Here is a 12,918-nt window from a genome sequence, read left to right on the forward strand (position 1 = left end):
TTCCGTTTTAATTGTTTATAACGAAATCTGTGATAACTTTCTACGTCAAGTCTCACACGTTTCTGAAATTTATTCCTGGGTATTTTACAGTTTGTGTTGCCACGTGAGCAATTAGAGTAAGGTAGGTCTCGTACCAAAATAGATCTCCAGTCCTATCTTTGAATGAGAAAAAAGCAAGCTGCAAAACAACAGCTTCAGTATAATACCTTTTATGGAAGAAAAAATCCCCAAACTACTAAAATGATAATACATCTCTATATGTGTATATACTACATATACACGTGTATTAAATATGTGCATATATACACGTATATTAAGTCTACATATGTGTGTGGTATGTGTACACACATGCACATTATTTAACATATGTATGTGTGTATATATATAGACATATATAAATTAGAGTATATTCTGCACACTGATCTATACACATATACGGCAGGATAACAGTAGTCAGCTAACTTTCGGTCAGGCCTAGGACGGGAGATGATGGTCCAAAGGACTTTAACAGTACTGTTTAAATTTTACAAGAAAGTATCCCTATACTTAATACTTCTAAATAGGTAACAACAACAATAAATCACAGGGGGGAGCCAGGAAGCCTGAGGTAGGAAAGGCGGTGTTTCAGGTGACACATTTTCCCTGCAACAAAGTTAAATTGGCTCTGACCGCTGAGTCCCACTGGACATCTTCATGGGACAGTCTCCAAAAGCGTCACAGTATATAATTCCCAAAGCTAAAGGCATGACCCTTCTTAATATAGAGTGTGTGTCATAGATTACTTAATGCCTTAAGGAGGGTAGCAGTAAGGAGGAAAAGCGAGTTCAAAGAGAACTGGAGAGACGTAAGTATTTAGAGGCATTAAAAAAAAGGGTCGCAGTGGGGCTGCTAAGCTACATAGCCAACCGGTCAATGACCTGCAGGGTCATAAAACCACTACCTTCAGAGCCAGCTCGTCTACCTGACAGAAATTATTTATATCTTATCAATCTACTCGTCATCGAATTGGGACTGGCAGTCATCCTTTTACCCTATTTCCAATTTTTGAATAATGATCTCTTCACAGAGAAGTGTGTTACGTAACCCCTTCTCTGCATTTTCTCTGCTGATCCCAACCTTTCCCAGTTCCCAGTCTGAGCTGGGTGGAAAATGGACTGACCATACTTGGTGGCAGCCCTCTGAGCTCTGAGGACACAATGCTGGGGCCTGGTGCCAGCAGCGCCCTTGTCTTGAGGCCTGAGCTGGGCCGCAGGAAGCAGGAACGAGTGGGCTCTCTTCCTCAGGTCAGGGAGCCCTGGGGCAGGACCCTGACACCCGTAACTTCGTGTCTGCGGGGAGGGTGCAGGGCTGAACTGAGATCTAGGGACAAAGGAGTTCACCACAATGCGGGAGGGGGGTGACTGAGGTGAGCCGGGAGCACCGGGAGGAGCTGGACCAGGGGAGAGGCAGCCAAGTCCTGAAGGGCCTGATATAACCACAGAGAAGCCTGAGTTTGTTCAGGAAGGCCAAGGATGGGACAAGACCAAAGACTGGTTTTCAAGACTTCCTAAAGGCAGATGATGTGGGGCTCCGGGGAGGAGGTAGGGGATACCCCAAAGAAAGAACCAGGATTGTCCCAGTCCCGGGGAGGCGGCCTTGTGGGTGCTGCGGGTGAGCAGAAGGGGAAGCGGAGAAGACAGCCTCAGCAGGAGTGAGGCCCTTGAGAGGGAAGAGAGGAGGAAGCAGGGACAGAGGCACTGCCTCAGCAGGAGTGAGGCCCTTGTGAGGGAGGAGGGGAGGAAGCAGGGACATAGGCAATGCCTCACTGTCTTCTTCCCGGGGACCCTGGAATGAGACCTGACCACAAGGTCTTTTCCAGCACCCTTGCAGCCCTGCACCCCTGCCCAGATCCTGCTTCTAAGCCCTTTTTGGATCTGGGGCCACAATAGCAGCCCAGGCGCTACTCAAGGACCAAGCTGAGCCGAATCAGCCGGAAAAGCTGTTCTCCAAGGCAGAGGCCCACAGAGCCTGCGTTCCCTCCCATGGGGCTCCTCTCTCCCAGCCCTCCCAAAGCCACCGGGGCCTCCGGACCACCCATCCCAGGTGACACACGTGGATGAGGGGCCCTCACTGCTGAGACAGCCCCCCCCCCCAACCTCAGCCTGTCCCGGCCCAGTCCAGGGGCTCCCGGAAGCCCCAGCGTTTGTTTACTAGGACAGTCAGGTGAGGCGCCGCGTGACTCCCGAAGACTGAGTCACACCGACTGAGTCACACCGGAAGAAGATCTGGTGGGGCGTCGGGGCGGGGTCAACCTGTGGACAGTCTCTCTGGGCCCAGCGGCCCCAGGTGGGGGGGTGGTGGTGAAGGGGGGGTGAAAGGGAGGGCTCCCAGGCCGGCTTCTCCCCTTCCCAGGGTCTCTGCCCCGGCCTCACAGACTGGGACACACAGGGAGTTCCAGGAAGGGAAGGGGAGTCTAGGGCAGAAAGCGGGTCTAGAAGGAGCAACCTGGGGTCATCAGACCGCGCCTCTCAGCTAGGCTTCTGGACAGACGGGGGCTGGGTCGTCAGGAGTGACAGGGGGAGAAGCGTGTCGCAGGTTTGGAGGATGGGGCAGCATCCTGGGAGGAGCACTGGAGGAAAGACCCAAGATTCTGTGCCTAAGAGGTGGAGCCAGGGGAACGTGGGCTTTCGGAAAAGTGCTCCGGACTTTCTGTCCTCCCACCCACTGCAAAACAGCCTTCAGGCCCCTGCTGTGCCTCAGGTGGGGCTGGCGTCTCCCACATGGTCCCGCGCCCCACTCTGCCCCCTTCCCATACTCGCGCCGGGCCAGCGGCCTTCCCTGCACCCAACTCCGTACCGCCTACCATCAAGCCCTTTCTCATCCCAGCCAGTGCCCTCTCCGGCCCCCTTCTCATTTCCGCTCCGCGCACATTCCCCGCCAGTTCGACCGCGCTCTCACTCCTGCGTGCCTTTGCACCTGCTGTTCCCCGCCCCCAGACTCTGACTTCCGGAGCCCCCCAACCCGTACCCAGCCCCAGAGCAGCCCCTTTGGGAAAGTTTTGTCTGGGACCGTCTACCAGCTCCACTCTCGGCCCCACTTCCTTTCCGGCCTCCCCAAGACCCGGAACCAAAGCGCGTGCGAACACCCCTGGCACAGGGCCTGGCACTGGCGTCTTGAAAGGGCTTTAGGGCTGGGAACCGCAGGAGGCTGGGAGCTGAGCGGGGCACCTCACTCGGCCACTGTGGGAATCGGGTGTCAAGGGACGCACGGGGTGGGGTGGGGTGGGGGGAGGCATGGGAGGCAAGGAGGGGTGTGGTGCGCTAGGGCTCCGCTCCGCCCCACCCTGGGGCTGGGGTGGGGTCCGGAACTGCGAACGAGCTCCGGTTCTCCCCACTCCGTCCCCCCCCACCCGCCTCCTTCCTCCCCTCCCCCCCCTCCCCCAGCCGCAGGGCCGCGGGGGCCGCGGGCTGAGCTCACTGGGCGGTGACGCGCGAGCTCCAATTACGGGCACCGCGTCGCCTGCCAGGGACGCTCGCAGCTGCGTCAGCTCCGGCCGCCCTCGCTACGCCGCCCCCGAGCCCGAGCGGCCTTGCGGGTGCGGGGGCCACGCAGCCCCGAGTGCGGGAGTGCGTAGACCAAGCCGGCGCGGAGCGGCCCAGGTTTCCAAGCGGTTAAGAAGGCGGTCTGTCGCCCGCGCCAGGTCTTTCGGACTTAGCCTCACACCGCCCTGCGATGGAAGGCTCTCCTGGGCCCTCAGCACTCTCTACGAGGGGACGCCGTGCCAGTGGCCATCCAGCAGCTCCTTGGTTCTGCCCACTAATGAGGAGCTCACTACCCATTATTACCATGAAAGTTCTTAAGTTAACACTCCCTTATTCATTCACTAAACGAATGTTTGCCGAGCACCTACTATGTAACAGAGACTGAGCCCTGCTTTAGATAATGACGGTTTTGCCATGACGAAACCACGTCCCAAGCCTCTTGGTTGATGCTCTAGAATTGTTTTTCCTTTCTTTCTTTCTTTTTCTTTCTTTCTTTCTTTCTTTCTTTTTTTTTTCTTTTTCTTTTTGAGCGTATGGATCCCTTTTCTATGGAAGCCTTCGCACCTCTGACTGCAGAGTTAGGCCCTAAATCGGAAAGGGTGGAGCCTCTTTCGGTTTGAACTTGACCAAAGTATTTAGAGGTGACTAATACACCAACGCCTAGTGAAAGCTGACTTCTGGGCTTTGAAAACCTCCCCAGCTACCAGCTCTCTTCTCTGCAGGCAGGTGGAGGGGGGGGAAGCTGGCTCCCCCAAGGCCGGGTTGGTCCAGGTGAAATCTGGCTCCTGCCCAGTGGTGCAGTCCCTGCATCAGGGACAGAGCACGTGTGGTACAAGAAACCAGGGCTTCAGAAGCTGCCTGTCCCTAAGATTAAGCCCAGGGGTCAAAAGGCTGGCGTCCCCACCCACAAAGGACGTGGGCATATGTTTCAACACAGGAGGTGGTTGGAGTCTGTGGGGAGGAACAGCTGCACGTTTCAGTCTTAAGCCAGGGCAGGTGGCCTGTTACTGGGAGACTTCCTGCGGGGGTTGGGGAAGGAACCTCCCTCTCCTCGCCTTGGGAGCAGCCCACCCCCCAGAGGGAAATATCTGTGGCCCTAACCTCCTGTGTCCACCCTTGTCCTTCCTTCTGTCTACAATTCCCCCCTCTCTTCTCAAAGCTGGTTCATTCTCATCCTCCACATCTTTGCTCAGATGTCACCTTCCTTGTCCACCCTGTCTAAAGTTGGTCCCCTCCTCCGGTTCCCTTACCCCTCCCCCTTATCTCTTCGGAACACTTAACACTTTGGCTGTTCACTGGGGTCATCGCCTGACTCCCCCACTAGAAGGAACGTAAACTCCAAGGAAGTTCGGCCTGGCCTTTCTCTTGCCTTATTTTCACCAGCTGTGACTTGCATGGAACGGAGGGCTTTTGTTCAATGAATGAAGTTCTCTCCCAGGATTAAAGAATTGAAAGCTAGAAGTCAGGACAACTAGGTCCAGCTCCGCTACTATATATATATATATTTTTAATCTCTTGGGGTGCCTTGGGGGGCTCAGTTGGTTAAGCGCCTGCCTTTGGTTCAGGTCATGATCCCAGGGTTGGTCGTGAGATTGAACGAGCTAGCTAGCTAGTTCAAAGCTCGAGCAGGCTTATAAGCCTGGGGAAAGGCATCAAGTCCTGAATCACCACCAAAGTTGTCCCTCAGTTGTGGCTTTGAGCTCCTGGGAGCCTTACCAAAAAAGGGAACAGAATCTGTTACATGATTTGTCTTGTCCGTAGGGGAAAAGTGTCCCAATTCCTCAGGGAAAGTAAACTTTTTGCTGGCACTGAATATATATATATAAGAACTTTCTCACACAGGCCTTCGTATAGGGATGTGGTAGTTGTACATAGCGCTTTCCCAACCGAAGGCCTTGTTCACAGAGCCTTGCCCCGTCCACAGGGAGCAGGGTACCAGGAGCTCCGCCAGGCTGCTCTGCAGGGCCCAGGAAGGCGTTCGGGGCTCTGACTAGACCCAGGGCTGTGGCTTGGAAGTAAAGACTTCCCTTCAGAGCAGTGTGGTTTCCAGCCTTTTGTTTACATGACTCGCAATTTTATTTTATTATTTACTTATTTCATTTTTTTACTAACAATTTTATTTTTAATTGGATATTTTCAATATCATCTATAAAATAGTCTTGTGAAAGAAAGAAGAAAGAGAAAGAAAGAAAGAAAGAAAGAAAGAAAGAAAGAAAGAGAAAGAAAGAAAAGAAAAAGAGAGAGGAAGGAAGGAACCCAAATTGGATTCCAGCCTTTAGATCTAATCACCTGTTTACAAGAAACGCAGAGGGAACCGAAGAATATGTTATACCACAGGGATGTGATCAGCAAAATCTACAGTGTGGAAAATTCCAAGGGCAAACCCAGATTCAGCAAATAACTTACAGGGAAAAAAAGGTGGGAGTGAAACCTACAGAGTTCAAGAGAGTCTTAAAAGACATATAATCAAAGCATGTGTGGACTCATTGTATAAATCTTGACTAAACAACTGCAAAAAATTCGAAACTGTATATTTGAAGATTAAAGAAGTATTGTTAACTTTTTTAGTGTGAAAATGCTAATGTGATTATGTTTAACAAATTTTTACAGATGGAGTTATAGGAGGTCTGTGATTTGCTTTAGAATAACTCAGGACATGGAGGTTTTGGGGGTTGGGGAACAAAAGTGGTCAGGGGTTAGTAATTGTTGAAGGGTAATGTGGGGACTCATTATTCTTATTACTTTTTTATATGCTTGAAATTTTCCATAACTGGGGCGCCTGGCTAACTCGGTAGAGCATGCGACTCTTAATCCAGGGGTCATAAATTTAAGCCACATGTTGGGCATAGAGTTTACTTTAAAAATAAAGAAATAAAATAATATTCTTGAAATTTTCCGTAATATATTGACATAAGATTAGTCAACTTTCCCCAATTAGCCAACATTTCCCAAGTGAGAACGTTGCAATAAAATAGCTACCATCCACTATCACCATCATTTCATTAGAAAAAGGATTTTATAACACCGAAAATACGGGGAGGGCTTAACCTCTGAAAAAAGGCCAGTCTTAAAACAGATTGGATTTTACTTTCTGGAAAAATCATAGCAGACACTACCATGGACTGGTACTGGTCTGTGGGCCCCAGCTTCAAACAGTCCTTACCAAACCTCATGTTTTTCGAAGGTTGGGATCAAAGCTAGTGGACAGGCCATTTGAGGCTGTAGCTACTTGCTCTGTGACTCAGGAAGGCTGTCACTTTGTCTCTTCTAGGCCAATTTTTCTCTTAAAGATTCAGTGTTTAACCTAGAAAGGCCCTCAAAGATCTGGTGTAAACTCTTATTTTATAGATGAGAAAACTAAGGCCAGGAGAGGAAAAGTGACTTTCTGGAGATAACACAGTGGGACTCAATGGCAGGACCTAGAGTAGAACCCAGGCTTGTGACTCCTAGTCCAGGGTTTGCTCACTCCACCCAATATTCTACCTACTCTGAATCGGCCTGTGTTTTATCTTTGTTTCAATTGGTACCTGGAAAGATAGCTGCCCGGACTTGCTGCCAGACCACCAGGCTTTAAATCTCGACCTCGCCACTTGCTGGCTGTGTGACCTTGGGGGCCTCAGTTTCCTTATCTGTAAAATGGGTGGGTGCTATAATAATGATATTCACCTTCTAAGGTCGTTGTGAAGATTGAGCTAATGCATGTGCGGTCCCTGCCACATAGAAAGTGCTGGGTGTGGGGCAGTTGCCTGTGTTTTTACCTCCTACAAGGATCATGAGTTCCACAGATTTTATGTGGAAAGCGGGCAGGCCTTTCACTTAGGATCATGGAATGTCAGAGCTAGAAAGGGCCTCTCGAGATCCTCTACAGCAGAAACCTTTTACAGAAAGAGAAAATGAGTCCCTGGGGTCTGTGCAAACTGCTGATGGTTCCAGAAGGCGCTTGGTGACAGAAGAAATAGGTTCCTGAGCAGCCCCTGGGTCCTGAGGTTCTGGGCTCTGCTAAACAAGACTGTGGGGCCCCCAGCTCTACCTCAGAGGGTCATTCCACACTAAGCTGATGTCAATGCTGGTCAATTAAAGACACAAGGGGAAAAAAAGACACAAGGTGAAGGTCCCGAGCTTTAGTTTACAATGAGCGTTTGCAAACTTGGTCCAGTGGGAGCTTCACTCCAGCTCTAGAAGTAGTGAGTCCTGGAACGAATACCCCATTTCAGGAAGAGAAACCAAGGCCCCCAGGGGTGGATTAGTAAGCAAGGCCACAGGTAGAGGTTCAAAAATTCCCTGACTACTCTGGAAGATGGGGGAGTTCCTGTTCAAAAGAAGGTTAAGTCAGTATAAAATGGCTGACAGCCCCTCCGCCTTTCGAAAAGTACTTCAGCTACAAAGTCAACTAACTCCAAGGAGGCCAGAAAGGAAATGGTTGCTATGGCAACATCGTTGGCGGCCTATTTTCCTCTTTCTCTGGTTCAAAATAACAGCTTCCAGCAGGTTCCGGGTCGGGGGCGGAGGGAATCTAACTCCAGCCCAGCAACTGCACTTGGCCAATCTCCTGCCAGATTCGGTGGCAAGAGGAAGGTAGCAGCCAATGAAGAGGCCTGGAGCTTGCGTCATCGTCCTGGAGCCAGGTTGGAATAACCAGAAGCGGGAGCACTGGACCGTTTCCATGGTGACCTCCCTTAGCAACCTGACTGGGCCTATTTATGAGCGCTGGAAAATTCCATCGGGCTGAGGCCTGATTTTGTTACCTTCTCTGCCTCCTTCCTGTTCCAAGGCAGGAATGAAGTCACTGCGGATGTTTAACCCTTTCCCGAGATGAGCCCCGTGCCAGTCCGACCTGAGGGCCTGGGAGGGGGACGGCGTGCCAGGCACTGTGCTTAGTGCTGCAGGGGAGGGAAGTTGCTGGTCAGCAGTGACAGCCACCATTTATAGGGCGCATCATTTGGGCCAGGCACTGTACTAAGCTGCTGACAACCTCACAACCGTGACAACGGGGAGCTACACAGACGGTTCCTAGTTCACAGAGGAAAAAACATGATTCAGAGAGGTTAAGTAACTTGGCAGTGTCACAGAGCGCAGGCAGCGCGTGGAGGAACAAGGCTCCGACCAAGTGTGTGGGACTCTTAGGGCCACTCTCTTCATGACTCCTCTGTATAATGCTTGCGGCGGGGCAGGCAGGACCCGACGGGGTGGAGGACGGGAGGGAGATAGCCATGGTCTTCAGGGGAGCTGCCCAAGGAGGGCGACATTTAGGTTGCGTGGAAGAACAGGGAGGAATACCTGCTGGTTCTAGGACACTCCAGTTGCCAGGTTGGAGTTGAGGGACTGGTGGGTGAGACCAGACAGGCCCCAGGGAAGGCTTTGGCCAGGGCTCAAGGCCCAGGCCTCTCGGCCTCTAGAACGGGGTCATGCTGGCATCCTGGCTGGGGGCAGAGAAGGAGTCCAGCCTACACACATTCCTGCCTGACTCCTGCTGGGGCAGTGCTGCTTTGGGCCGCCTGGACCAACCCAAGCCAGAGGCCACACAGGACCAGCTGCGTGGATGGCGCATAAGCCGCGCACAGAGCTGCTCTTGGCTGAGACATGGCTCTAGGCAGACTGGGACTCTGCGATGATAAACGATAAACACGCCATAGCTTAAGGGAACAACAGATGTGTCACTGGGGGAAGGGTGTGATCGCAGGAGTGCTGCTGAGGTCACTGGACCACAAGGGCGACAGGACAGACTGACCATTCAGCAGGGAAGGCCTCCTGCAGGAGGAAAGGGGCCTGCCTAGCTCCTGAAGTTGTGGGGGGGGGGGGCTCTGACTGGCAGGGAGAACGGGCATGTCCTTGGGGGAGAGGTGGCAGATGTCCATGAACTAGGGGAGATGGCAGTAAATAGGGCTGGAAGTGGGGACACAAAAAGGACACGACTGATTGAGCGTTATGGCCCAGGTTCAGGGTGGGGCAGTAGGTGATAAAAATCTGGTAGAATGAGGAAGGGTGACCCTTTGTAACCTCTCTACAGCCTCTGTCTACCCCTTGGACCTCAGCTGGTCTTTGCCTAAGCGGAACAGTCATGGAAATTTCCACCTAGGTCCTTTTCTCAAAGCTGTTCTCAGCTCCACCTTCTCCCCAGGCCCTGCTGTGTCCACAGTTCTCTTGCTCCTGTAGGCTGTGGCTGAGGGGCCTGGGGCAGCCCGAGAGATTTGGTGACAGCCAAAGAAGATTCATGTGGCGTGAACTTGTGCGAACGCCAGGCACAGGGCATCACGCTGCTACGGAACACCAGGCTGTCCCCACACTGATGGGCCTGGAGTGTTCTTGAGCCGGGGCAGCTCCACGTGGGTGTCTGCCCCCACAGTATAGGGTAGCAGGGCTGAAACAGGCCCTGAGTATTGGGGGTACCCCACTTCTGCTCCCAAGGAATTATCTGGATGCTCTATTTTCTTTGGAGGGGTCGCATTTTGTATATTTCTAGAAGCTCCGAAGTGGAAGAGTGACTTCTGTGGACAGGGTGGGGCTGGGAAGACACTGGAAGTTCATTCTTCCCTCCCCCCAGCTTCCCCACACTGGGCTCCCAGCTCCACCCCAGCGGGGAATGCAGGGACCAGACAGAATGGAGCCACCTTCGTCTGCAGCTGGGGAGGGACTCTCCCTCAAGGAGGCTGGCGCAGACCTGTCTCTCCCCTGTCTGTACGTGAGGGAGCCTGAGACTCCTTGGGCCCCACTTTCAGGCTCTAGAAGTGGCACCTCACCCTCCCTGGCAGCCCGGCTGTCAACCCTGGAGTACCCTGACCTTCAGAGGAGCAAGGGGAACATAACACCCATCAGTATCCAGGAAAATATAGGCTGTGTTGTGGCAGAGTCACTATGGGGTGGCGACATGAGATGACCGGGATATGCTGGTCAGAGAGGCCCTTCCCGAGGAGTGACGTCTAGGCAGGGTGATGAGAATGAGTGTCCTCTGAAGAGTTGGGGAGGTACCTTCCAAACAGATGTATCATCAACAGGAAAGAACATGAGTCTGGAAAGGGCCAGAGGAGCTGAGGAGACAGAGAGGAGGATACCAGAGTGGGGAGCCCAGAGAGCCTGAGGCCGACTCCTCTGTCTTCTTTGTCTTGTCCCGTGGCCACCACCCACCCCCATCCAGGCCTCCATGACCTCTGACTTGGGCTCTGACAATGGACTCCACGGCCCTCCCATCTTCCATCTCTCCCAGCTCAGCCACCTTGTAAACAGCAGCCCCACACTACTTGCCACGCCAGGGCCTCTCCCAGTTCAGAGAGGCCCAAAGAGCAGAGTCCGAACCTCTCCTCCAGGTAATTGAAGCCATGCCAGCCCTTACTCCAGTCTCCCCTTCATGCCTCTCCTGCTTTCTAGTGAGTTCCCATCACCTAATGAGCTTTAAGGTCTATTCCACCTCGATCACGGGATGGCTCTCCTGCCACATTAGCCCTGGAGAAGGACCCGTAATGCCACAGGCTTCTGTGTCACTTGGCCTGTGTTGAAATATACACCTTGGGAGAAGTTTCTGGAACTGGGTGACCTGGGTGACCTCTGTCTCCTGGTTCCACAAAACTTGTCTGCATGGGGGGTGGGCCACAGCTGTGTGGAGGGTGGCTGGCGCACCCAGCGTGCGCGGGTGTGGGCAGAAGGTATGAAATGTTTAATAAGCATCACGCTGGGTATGCGGTGCTAACGCAAGCATCCGCCAGGGTCCTCGAGCGGGTGACTGAACAGATCAGGGATCCAAGAGCGTGGACAGACTCATGGTTCCTTCAGGCCGTTTCTGAAGGTCCCTGGAGGCTGAGTAAGCAGGGCCCCCCCGCACAGGGGAGGCCTGACTGACGATGAGGCCCGAGCCTTCAGCCGCTGCTCCCCTCGCCCTGGGGGCTGAGTGTTCAGCTGGAGAGACGGTAGGCGGCCTTCGAGGTTCTCCATGGGTCAGTCTGTCTGGAAGTTCTCCGGAGAGGCAAGTGGGTCCCGGTGTCTTACTGCTGCCCACAGTTGCCCTGCACCCCGATGGGCAGTCTTGTCTCTGTCAACTCCAGACGCCTTCTGTCCCTCTCCCAGCACGTCACGTTGTGTCTAATCACCGCCTGCTTCCTTCCTAGCACCCTTCCCTTCAGGACTCAAGCAGCGCAGCCAACGACTGAAAACCTCACAGGATGCCTGAGCGGCTTTTTCACAAGTGACTCTGGCCAGGAGGACATTCCAGGTCGGGGACCCCTTTGTCCTTCAAGCCCCTCCAGTGCTCAGTGGTCAGTCAGTCAGTCACACTGCCCTTGCTGAGCCTGGGCCACACATGCCCCTTGCCTATTCTGCGTGGGGTCTTAACTCCGGAAGAGATGCTTTTCCAACGTAATCACTTAGTTGTTACTCGATAGACACACGCAGATCTTCTGTCGTGCGCCAGGCACTAGCGCTGGCGAGAGAGACATCCTCGGCCTCAGTTTGCTCATCAGTCTCAGGGAGAGCAGCTGCACCTGCCTCACAGGGAACGGGGCTGAGGACTGAAAGGAGATTATGCACGGAAAGTCCATCTCAAGAAAAGTCACAGGAGCCAAAGCCGTGTGCTGTAGTTACTGTCCTGCGGACACATCGGGGACCACGGAGGGGCCAAGGGAAGCGCAGCAGACTGTTCTCTGCTGGGGAGAGGAGGCCTGTAGAAAGTCTCCACTGAAGACTAATTGGGACAAGAGGAGTGGCCAGAGGGAGGAGGACAGCATGGGGAAAGAAGGTCTAGAAAGGCTGGGGTGAAGCCTGTGAGGGGCCTTGCAGAGCTCTGAAGTTGGGGAGATGAAGCAGAAGCGGCTCCCCTAGAGAGCCATGTTCTGTCCTTTGTTGTCACTCTGTCCTCTAACAGCCCGTGGTGCTACAGCTGGGCTGCCATTGCCACCCTTCCAGAAAGATCCGCAAACAGGCAGCAGGGCCCAGCGCCAAGGACATTATGTGGTGAATAGACTAAAGAAGGAACTAGCAGCAGGGAGCTCATGGGCTGGGGGTGGGGGAACCGTTCTTCCAAGATACCTTCTCCTTTGTTACCCCCAGAAAGAGGATTCTGTCTCACACGGAAGGGAAGCCTCTACATCTTAGAGGAACGTACAGTGAGAAAATGGATGCTTCTCTCAGGAAGACAACAGGAGAATGTTTCTCTTACTCTTCTGCCTAGTGAAGTTCAGTGCCTGAGAGGGAGAAGCCCCGGGCTGCCTCTTCTGACAGCATTCTGGGGAAGGCCAATGACACGGCGGCCTGTAGTCTTGCTAACTTGTTTTTGCTGGAATTGCCCTCAGCTCTGGTGGGTGTCAGGGGTTGTTTTCAGACCTCCACCGTACGTTTTTAGCTGTTCAAAATCCCCTAGAAAAGAATGATCTCTCTTCCCTATGATGGAACCCTGAGCTGCTGTGTCACCTTT

The sequence above is a fragment of the Ursus maritimus genome, unplaced genomic scaffold, assembly GCF_017311325.1.
Source record: "Ursus maritimus isolate PB19 unplaced genomic scaffold, ASM1731132v1 scaffold_23, whole genome shotgun sequence".
NCBI classification, from domain to species: Eukaryota; Metazoa; Chordata; class Mammalia; order Carnivora; family Ursidae; genus Ursus; species Ursus maritimus.